The sequence below is a fragment of the Dermacentor variabilis genome, chromosome 7 (genome assembly GCF_050947875.1).
Source record: "Dermacentor variabilis isolate Ectoservices chromosome 7, ASM5094787v1, whole genome shotgun sequence".
NCBI lineage: Eukaryota > Metazoa > Arthropoda > Arachnida > Ixodida > Ixodidae > Dermacentor > Dermacentor variabilis.
This window is the reverse complement of record NC_134574.1, coordinates 144,697,756-144,709,128: the sequence shown is the minus strand read 5'-3', so window position 1 is coordinate 144,709,128 and position 11,373 is coordinate 144,697,756. Positions and strand designations below refer to the sequence as shown.

The window sequence follows — 11,373 nt, the reverse complement described above, 5'->3', positions numbered from 1 at the left end:
GGGGGGCTGGCGCGCACGCCAAGCCCCACTACCAAAAATTACATGTCCCAGCTGCCCCAGTTCGGGATAGTGGCGCACTTCAGCCAACCGCAGTGCAGTGGAAGGCCTCGGCACGGGGCCCCAGCCTCGCTGATCACCAGAAAGCCCGACACCAGGTAAGTATGAACGCGACTGTGTAGTGAACAAACCCCATTCCGAGAAGAGCACCATCTGGCGCAGGTTTGAAAGACACTTTTGCACTAAACCTAAAGCGCTGCTAAAAAGTCAAAATTGTAAAATTACGAATTTGACTACAAGAACCCAATGCACGCAATTGTATAAATTTAAATAAAAGAATTGTTGCTTTGAAATGAACATATTAGGGAAAAACTACGTGCATTAACGTAAGACAAATAGCCAACCATCCAAGCGCACCCGGCTGGTGTACGGCATATACCGCTTGACAACCGAATTGCTCAACCAGGCAGCCTTGCTGGCACATCAGTTAGTTAAAGCACTTCGCCGTCAAGGAAATAAAAAAAAGAAATTGCATATCCCACGCACAGTGGGAATCGACGTAATGCGAAGCATTTTGCGGGTACCTGGCTATCAGCATTGTTTTAACATTCCGCAAAGCTAAACCAGGTGGACCAACGTGTTTGTGTAAATAGAGTAGTTTGTGTGTGTGTAGTGTGTGTGTGTGTGTGTCGCGAGCGTACGCCTGTGATGACAGCAGCGCGACAACGACCACGTTGAAGACGGTCGTACGGCGGCAGCTGCATGGTTTCTTCGCTGGCCGTTCGACGGCAGCTTATGGCATGGCAATAGGTAGTGCACGAGCGTAAACGAGAGATTAAGCACAGATCGTGGTCATGAGCGACTAATTAAATGTTCCGCAATAACACGTATCTATGGCTGTTGCGGTGTATGTGAAACAAACTACGACAATTGTATACTCGGGCGAAGAAATATGCTAAAGCACGATTAACGTGGTCGACAATGAAGTTCAGCACAGTGCGTTGGCGGGCTAGTTGGTGCGAATCCATGAATACTTTGTTTAGCGCAAAACGACAGGCGCAAGAAAGACGACCAGGACAAGGCGCTACTCTCAACTGACATCATTTTAACTTGGGGTCACAGGGGTCTATTGGGGTCACAGTGCATTAGTGTGCCTTCCTTAACCTTGTACAGCGCTGAATTTGGTTTTTTGGATTCTGTCGCATGAGTGCGCTCTTGGGATCGGATGTTGGTGGCTCCACCGCATGGTGCTCACTGCGCATGTTCCTCTGGTTTGAGCGGTCTATAAAGGAGTGACGCAATAAAATGATGTCAGTTGAGAGTAGCGCCTTGTCCTGGTCGTCTTTCTTGTGCCTGTCGTTTTGCGCTAAACTAAGTATTCATGGGTCGACAATGAAGTTGGTACAACATCGATACAATTTCTACGCAACGCCCTATGCGCGATATTTACTGAGGTGGGCTCGTCCATGCAGGATAGTGCAGCTTAACACAGGGGCGCCTGATCAGAGCGCGAGCCCTTGAAGACAAAGTCGGAGGCACACACGGGCCGACCGTTTCATTTTAACAGATAATTCTACGTTACACAGCACGAAGTCCATGCATATTCGGAAATTTATTCGATATATATGGGAATAATCCATCCATTTCTTGGCCAATGCCTCGTAGTGGGTAGGAGCCACATACGTGATAAAACGCTTGCTTATTTAATTGGTAAAAACACTACCTTCTTTTTTTCTTTTTCAAATGCGACAAACCTCATAACATTCTGCGCAGTGAATACCGAGCAAGATTGTCTCTCCCTTTCAATGCATTTAGATAGGGGCTCCTCAGCTGAAGCGTCACTTGACCTGGCAGCAGCAATGCAGCAGCTGTGAAGCAGCGTCAGTGCATGGAAAGACAGCCCCGTAACGCACCTCGCACTTCTCTTTTCCAGACAAGAAACGGAAAAGATGACCTTATCTTTAGTGAAAAATAATGCGAAAAAGTGCACTCTGCAGGAAATAAAAATAAAAATAAAGGAGTTGGGCAGGCCATGTATTTCGTACACTCTTCACTCTTAAAACGGTTGCAACCCTTTGGGGTGTATATTTGTCCCACAACGATAATCGTCATCTGCCTTGCCTGTGTTTCCTTTCTTGAAAACTCGGCGCTCGCTACTTTCCTGTCGAGAGTGCATTGTAATGCTGATAACGCGCATGCCGTTCGTGACTTGGAAATGCCTAGCTCGCGGCGTTAAAGAAAGGAAATACGGATAAGAAAGATGGCAATTATCGTTGTGTGACAAGATACGACCCAAAGGGTGTAATTTTGCTTACACACTCTTAAAACAGTTGCACCCTTTGGGGTGTATATTTGTCCGACAACGATAAACGCCATCTGTCGTGTCCGCATTTCCTTTCTTTAACGCGGCGAGCCCGGTACTTTCTAGTAACGAACGGCATGCGCGTTATCAGCATGACATAGTATTCCCGACAGGAAAGTCACAGCGTCATATGGCAACGTTTTCAAGAAAGGACATGCGGGCAAGACAGATGACGATTATCGTTGTGTGGCACATATACACTCCGAAGGGTGTAAACTTTGCTTCGAGTGTAAGACTGCAGTAGAGTTACAAAATGCGTGCCAAGGGAAGGGAAGCGCAGGCGAAGACGACAGGTAATTAGGTGGGGTGATGCAATATAGGAAACCTGCAGGCGCAACATGGCATCAGCAAGCGCAAGACAGGTGTAATTGGAGATCGCTGGGAGAGGCCGTCGTCTTGCCGTGGCGTTGAATTTAGTCTGATGACGATTAGCTGCAGCGCACTCGAACTGACATCACGCCTTTTATTCTTGCTGCTGCTTTGCTCCTGGCGGACAACTTGGGCGGCATCGCTCATTGGCGGCATCGGCGGTGGTCGAGACGGCATCCCGCATGTCGCTTTTGCAGGTTGGTCGACTTGGCTTCCCGGCCATTTTTTTTGTTTGCTTTTAAACGTGTTATCACGCAACTGCCGCTGATGTCGTTTCTGTTGTTATCGCTGTGTGTCTCTCCGTAGCGTACAGCGAGCGATGGCCGATGAAGTGCGCGATTTGTGCGACGAGCTACTAACAGTCGACGAGCGCCAAATCACATGCCAAGAACGTAAGTGCACTTACCATTCGGGTAACTTGTTCGGGCGTTGCTGATACTACTCGTACACGTGAGAGTGAATCTAGTCGTAAAAAATAAAAATAAAAGAAAAAAATTGGAGGACGCTTAAGCTTCGCCTTGAAGAGTGGAACGCGACAGCGTTCCCGTCGACCCGCCAAGGGGTGTTAGACAATGGGCTACGGCGCAGCGACTACGCGCCCCGCATCGGACGCGGTGAGCGTCGAGCAACGCAGCGTTCGGCGCGACAACGAAATGTGCGCCTGAGCAAGCGACGCACGCCTGAGCCTTAGAAACAGCTCGTTTCTAAGGCAACACCGCGTTCACTAGAGGCGCTTTTGTACCACTTTGAAGCATCCAACTCGTGGCTCAGTGGTAACGTCTCCGTCTCACACTCCGGAGACCCTGGTTCGATTCCCACCCAGCCCATCTTGGAAGTTGCTTTTTATTTATGAAGTGCCTGCCGTGATTTATCGCTCACGGCCAACGCTGCGGACGCCGACGCCGACACCGACACCGACGCCGACGACACCGGCTTTTCTGCGACACGAGCTCCTTAACGCTATCGCGTTAAAACTGGCGGTGGCCAGACTTGCCGTACGACACAAAGGTGCAGGAAGGTTGTGCGAACACTCTGGGCTGATTTCCAGCCTTGTGAATGTAACGAACAAATTAAAGGCTCTTGCTCACTTTCGTACGCATAGGTGGAAGAAAAAAGAGCTTCCACTGAAATGATGTCGCGGACATATACGATCAAATTAAAAAAATAAATAAAGCAGGCGCAGCACAATACAAGGACAGTGGGAGCCTGAAATAATTACTGCAGGACTCATCTCACGATGGACTGTCGACGTTAATGCGAATATATCAGTCGAGAAATGTATGGCGACAGAACGTATATATTTCGGAAGTCGCGTTCGTTTTACGCGTGTACTGATAATTCTGACACTTTCGTTGCTTCGGCCGTATGCCACGCACTCGTATATCCTCTCACTTTGCTGTAGCACGACCGGGCCAATTAAGGTCGCGACGACGACTTGCACAATGCGGACGCACTGACGATGGAATGACGAAGGCGTAGGAATGACATCGACGGAACGACATGCGTACAACGACAACGGCGTGACGACAATAACGCGTCGTTTTTTTTTTAATTATGACGATGGTACGACGCCGCGGCGACAGCACGAGGGCAATGAGATGACGGCGACTGTACGACGACGTTGGCGTAACGGCGATGACGTAACGACGATGACGTAATGACGATGACGTAACGATGACATGTGACGGCAGAATGCGCTACCGCATAGCATAACGAAAATTGATACTCTAGAACAGTTTGAAAAATCTGTATTGACCTATTATTCTTCTGTGTAACCACCGTCGCACATTATTAGCTTCTTTGTGCAATGATTGACAGGCATGTGCAACATGACATGATTGAAATTATTCTACGGGATATTGACGAAGTCCCTGTTTGTGATGTTCAAGATATGATTTCGTACGGTACAGTTGTTGCTTGTAGTGTTCGGTGCCTGTCATACGATGCTTATATTCTCGTGTAAAATTGGCAGTTGTATTTTCTGGACTGATTCGTGTAGCGCTCGTGTTTGTAGCGATCTTTGAAGCTTACTTCATGATTACTCCACCCTGTATCGGCCTTTGGGCTAACAGTATAAATAAATGAATAAATAACTAAACAAACAAATACACAAATAAACAATTAATAAGCGGGAAAGACGACGATGGCATGATCGAGATTGCATGACGACGACGGTTTCACGACGGACGCACGATATAGCGTCTGAGTGACTACGACGCAACGACGACGAATCACCATTTGACGATGACAGCATGGTTACGATAGAATGACGAACAACGAATGACGTCGGTGGTTTGACAAAGGACGTATACGACGTCGATGGCACGACAACAACGGCAGGACGACGACTGCGCGACGATGAGTCGGCGTGTCGAGCTTACAGTGGCGACGGTGCTGCGACGATTACGGCGCGACAATTGCGCGATAACAATGTGATACGACGACGAGCGTATGATGACGTGGCGTCGACAGCATGACGAGAGTCGAATGACGAGGCTTCGTTGACGATGATGCCACAACGGCATTACGGCGATGTTGTGACAATGTTGGCACGATTGCGACTGACACGCCGTGGTTGCTTAGTGGCTATGGCGTTGGGCTGCTGAGCACGAGGTCGCGGCATCTAATTCCGGTCACGGTGGCTGCATTTCGATGAGGGCGAAATGCGAAAACACTCGTGTACTTAGATTCTGGTGCACGTTAAAGAACCCCAGGGGGTCCAAGTTTCCGGAATCCCAGGGCGTGCCTCATAACCAGAAAGCGGTTTTGGCACGTAAAGCCCCATAATTTCTTTTTAATTATAGCGACCGGCTGACGATGACGGCATGAGCGGTATAATCACGGCTGAATGACGACAGTATGATTACAATACAGTGACGAAGAAAGATTCACGTTGATGGAACAACGAAGAATGCTAGAAGAAAAAGTTCATGATTATATTGCGTTTATTGTTACACTAACGAAAGTGAAGGACAGGACGCGAACGTACGTCGCGCAACGCGAAGCAAAAGTATTGATAGCATACCTGAGTAACTCAAACAGGGTATAGGTGACTATTTGTCACTGCCCCGTTTCAAAGGAGATGCCAATAAATCAGCATCAGCATCGGCGGCGCCCTCAATAAAACGGGCTGTTGTCTCGACCAAATTCACGCGGTGCCATTCGGGCAAGGCGGTGCAACGGTGTCGAATGCGTAACACCGGTGACGATCCTTATGACTTCATAATTAATGTCGACTTCTATTTTGACACAGTAACTTGATATGTGTCGGACGAACTGCTGTTAACGAGAAGTTTATTCAACAAACGGAATCACAAAGAATTTGGAGGTTGCTTAAGAGAAGGAAACGGTGGTGGCGAACGCTCACGAATGCGAGCTTTCTGGTTCTTTTTTTTCTCCCCCCACACGGCGGGCGCCACCGCTGCCGAGGATGCAGCGAGGCGAGCGCCATCTGGATGGTGTTCAAAGGAACCGAGGGGGTGCGCCGCTCCTACTGAGACAGACCTCAAACGGCAGCTAGAAAAAGGTGCTTGTGTTCGAGTTCTCGCGTGGCAGAATCATGTTTTCTCGTATGTTCAAATTACAATCTGATGCTATCATGTCTGTAGGTTGTGTGTAAATCGCACTTTAAGAATTTTCTGGTGCATTTTGCTTTTAGAAATTCAATTAGTTCTGTAACGCCTATGCGCCACGCGAAGGGCCGGCGGTGTACGGGATGACTTTTCCCTGTCGGACAACAACGCCGACAGAGAAACCGCGTCGCGGGGTCCCTAATGTTCGTATTGTAAAACTATTTGGGAACACATGTGAGCCCGCTTTTTCGAAGTAGAGGAAAACATCCAAATAACTGTGCCAAGTTGACAAGAAGATTTATTCACTCGTAGGCACGCTTACAACTGCGGTATGAACGTAAAGTACAATATAAGGTGTAGCTCACGTAATACATCATACTCGATATAAACAAAACAGATCAGCAAATGAAATAGAAAATGGTGTCTGCTTGACACTGGTTTTGCCACACACAACTAAACGTCATTGGAGCGTCCATGCAAAAGCATCGTCTCGAATTCATGAATGATACCCGGGGCACATACAAAGTCTCAACTCAGACATGCAGAGCTTGAACATCATTCTGTAGGCGAATGGTTTAAAAACAACATGGTGCTAGTAGCCAATCGTCGCTACAGCAACGCATGTATTGCATGTTATACGACCACCCGTTCGCCTCACGTTATATCCCCGTATTATCAGCACCGTTTCTGTTATTCTTCAACAACGGTCACTATGAGAGAAAATGTTGCAATATATTACACTGCTAATGTGTACCTTTTATGCTAACTTACTTAAAATAGGGGGAGGGGGGTCATTTTAAGTGTTACGGAATTTTGTTTAAATCGCCTGTTGCAGATAACATTTTAGTAGTGCCGTTCGACTCTGTGTAGAAGGATGACCAGCGAAGTTGTGTATGTGGGCCCGGCACTGCACTATCTTCGGGATCGGCCCACGTGTGGGGAGTGCTTAACGCCTGCTTCACCTCCGCCGTGGGTCGGGCAGGTATTGCACTATCTTCGGGATCGGCCCACGTGTGGGGAGTGCTTAACGCCTGCTTCACCTCCGCCGTGGGTCGGGCAGGTATTGCACTATCTTCGGGATCGGCCCACGTGTGGGGAGTGCTTAACGCCTGCTTCACCTCCGCCGTGGGTCGGGCAGGTATTGCACTATCTTCGGGATCGGCCCACGTGTGGGGAGTGCTTAACGCCTGCTTCACCTCCGCCGTGGGTCGGGCAGGTATTGCACTATCTTCGGGATCGGCCCACGTGTGGGGAGTGCTTAACGCCTGCTTCACCTCCGCCGTGGGTCGGGCAGGTATTGCACTATCTTCGGGATCGGCCCACGTGTGGGGAGTGCTTAACGCCTGCTTCACCTCCGCCGTGGGTCGGGCAGGTATTGCACTATCTTCGGGATCGGCCCACGTGTGGGGAGTGCTTAACGCCTGCTTCACCTCCGCCGTGGGTCGGGCAGGTATTGCACTATCTTCGGGATCGGCCCACGTGTGGGGAGTGCTTAACGCCTGCTTCACCTCCGCCGTGGGTCGGGCAGGTATTGCACTATCTTCGGGATCGGCCCACGTGTGGGGAGTGCTTAACGCCTGCTTCACCTCCGCCGTGGGTCGGGCAGGTATTGCACTATCTTCGGGATCGGCCCACGTGTGGGGAGTGCTTAACGCCTGCTTCACCTCCGCCGTGGGTCGGGCAGGTATTGCACTATTTTCGGTATCGGCCCACGTGTCGGGGATTTTGTGTCTACACACGGACACGATCCTGGGGGAACTAGCCCTTAAAGGGACACTAAAGGTTACCAGAAACTCAAGTTAAAGTGGTAGAGCAATGTTCTAGAACGTCTAAGGCGTCAATATAATCGCGAACAGAGCTTTAGTAACCGAGAAATTGAGGTAAATGCATGACACGATTTGAGACCCCCCAGCGACATTCCGGTACTAGCCCGATGACGAAAGGTCTCCTCATAATTTGTGTTACTAATACTCAACTACTCGTATTAAAAATATCATTTCATTCGATTATAAGCCGGAAAAAATGCTACTTGTCTACGTCTATTCGATTCTAGGAAAAAATAACATTTTGACGTTACCCTTCAGTAATATGGGTGTTCGAAAGGTTTCGTTTTCGCTCGAATCTGCGCCGCGCACGCTTTGGAGTTTCAGTAGTTTCGTTATCGCGTCGTGCTGTGAGGGTTCTGCTCGCGAAACTTTCATTTGGAACAAGCAGCGAGAATGCCACGTCCATGTGATGTCGTGGGAAGCCCTCGTTGCTTTCCCGCTCCGGAGAGCCGGTGTCGAGGCCGCCGTCGTAGTACGCAACGACGCCGGCAGTGCGAGCCCTCAGAAGCAGGTCGCGCTCGTCGGTGCTCAAATCGCTGAAGTTGAGCCCACCATCGCGAGCCAATCTGTCGGTGTCAGGGTCCATTGCGACGAGCGTCGAAGTTAGCGTCATAAAATGAAGTACCAGCTTATGGGCGTCTTGCGCTGGAGTGTGAGGTATAGTAGCGGCGCCTGGTGGCGGTGCGGGAAACGACATCTGGGTCGTGCCAGCTTGGGTCGTATTGAGCCCTGGCTGTGGCGAAGCACGTTTCTAGGCCGAGTTTTGCGTCGATTCGCACATTTTTATGCCCTGTTGCGAGTGCGAAAAGGCTCGTCGCTTCTCATAGACCACGCCGACCACGCTGCGAGCTCGCTGCAGCCTATAGTTTAACGAAAACGGACTCTCCGTGTGCCGTGGGACGTAACGTGGGACGTAATTCGTTTCCTTCCGCTAGCCACCATACTCCCGCTTTCGCTCTGCTGTCGGCTCTGTCTTGGCTCTGTTTCTGGCCGCGCGTTCGCGTTTTGCGCAGAAAAGCCGTAGCGCCATCTGCGGACGCCGTTCTACTCGCCGATGGCGCAACGTCACTATGAGACCATGATGTCAGTTCTCCTCGATCGGAGGGCGGGCGATTTGAACTGCGCTAGAGGTACGCGGACGCTTCAGAACGCATTTTCTCTTAAAATAAGTCTCTCCTTGGCACGAAACAAGCGTTTCGAGGTTTCTGGGATGGTATTTCAACAGTCCACGTTGACTTAATAGTAACCTTTAGTGTCCCTTTAACAGCTTCGCTGTAAAAAAGAAAAGAACGCATCCAACGAATTACCAAAGAATCATTCATCAACTTCTTAATTGATTACTTCACGGGGTGTATTGCAATTTACGAATCGTATAGCCAGTGCGAGTTTTCGAGGCGTATGACCACTTAGAATGAGTTACCAGGAGCTCGGTCTTCGAGTACAGCGGCATCCACAATCGCACGTATACACGCGCCCATCGCGCTAAAAAGCCAGGCAATTAGCTCTTTGCGATGAACGCCGCGTGTGTCGCATTGCGTATCGTATATACAGGTGCGCAATAACCCACGCTGGGGACGCCATGCAACTTCCTTTACGCGAAAGACTCGGGAATGAAATGTTCGTATTTATAAGCATTCGTTTGACCACTTCACGCATATAGATCGACGCCGATATACGTGCGTTGGCTCTGCACAGTTCCTTCGTCTTTATTTACTGCGACAAACAATTGAGTGCTCGATATGTTTCCCTTGTCCGACCCTCCGTTCTGCTGCGCTGACGGCGACCTTCTTCGTCGTCGTAGGTGACACGACGACGACGACGACAATCTCTGCCGTTTTCAGCCACCTCGTCGTCCTCGGCTTCGCCATTGCTACCACCAGCGTGAAGAAAAATATCAAAACTCCTCCCAAGCCATACAGGTGCAATGGGATTTGAACACGCATGTCAGTGAAGCAACGTGTACAGTTGGAAGTCACGAGCTGCGACCTCTGCTCTATAGTGCAAGAACAGTGCCGGCAAATTGAAGCAGGGCTTCACACAGACTCTCAGAGCAGTGGCATCTGTGCATGCATTTCGAGGAACTTTTGGTTATTACTTTATTGTTTGAAGTGTTCATTACGCAAAATGGAAACCAGAGGCCTCTTGCCAGTGCATCGGGCCTCTTGTTTTGGCTATTGTCAAAGCGCATGAATGTCTATTTCCGACCGGGTGAGAACGAAAAATACTCTCCTGGTCTGCATGGTTATAGATTGTGTGCGTAGCATGGAAATTGTTCTTGGCCAGACGGCGGTGTGTTTGCGCCCCATTGTTCGTTGTCGTGACGTTGAAAATGGCATCGCCGGCACAAAGGAGGCGTCCGTGGCAACGATGCTGATAAGCCTGGAAAAGGGCACACATACCCACAATAAAGGATGCGCCGAGAATAAGGTGAATGGCGGAAAACAGCGTCGAAAGAACTGACAACACGAATATCGAGAGCGACGAATATCGAGAGCGAGCCACCACGCCGCGTATGGTTTACACAACAGCTGGCAGGATTCACAAACGCCGAGTGCCCAAAATGAGAGCACTTCGAATTTACAGTGAAAAGGCAATCGCTCAAATCTCATACGCTGTTAAAATAACTTACACCCTTAGAATTGAATAAGGGTGTAAATCGGTATAAAACTCGCAACCTTACACCACTTTTAGTATAACGGTAAGAGTAATTGGTCAATTTAAGACCTTATTCAGTTTTAAGGGTGTAAATTATTTTAACAGTGTAGGGGAGACACTATAATTTCGCTCGTGACGTCAGTTGTAGTACAAGTTTTGGCTTCAGAATTGATTAATGCCCAAGCGGGACTTTCAAAACAAGTAATCGAGCCTCTGGAACGCACGACGCTTTTTGCACAGCAACCGCCTCCTCACTTGCGCCATAATTGTTGATCTCCGCAGGAAAACTTAAGCTAAGAAATCGCGTAAGGAGTCTTTAAGTTTAAGGAGAATCGGAAATACCACGCTGTTGTCGCGTCAGGCAGGTAGCTGCTTGAACGTTGTCCCACGGAGCGCACGAAAAAGTCAAAAGGAAAACATCATTGTTTTACGTAGGTTCGCGAAACATGTTGCACGGGTCACAACACCACCTGACAAACGAAACAAACATCAAGATGATGCCCTAATATTATTGGAATCCAATATATTCAAATATTGAAATGCCGAACCCCCTCAAAAGAAAAAAAAAAACAAGATTAGGATAGGCTAAACA

The 11,373-nt window shown here is 49.1% G+C and overlaps 1 non-coding gene across 1 annotated transcript; it reads right to left on the bottom strand.

Moving 5' to 3' along the window:
• On the bottom strand, positions 1-163 carry LOC142589133 (U1 spliceosomal RNA). Its single transcript, XR_012829831.1, has one exon. It is a non-coding gene; the product is annotated as a U1 spliceosomal RNA (small nuclear RNA).
• Positions 164-11,373: the final 11,210 nt, after the last annotated feature.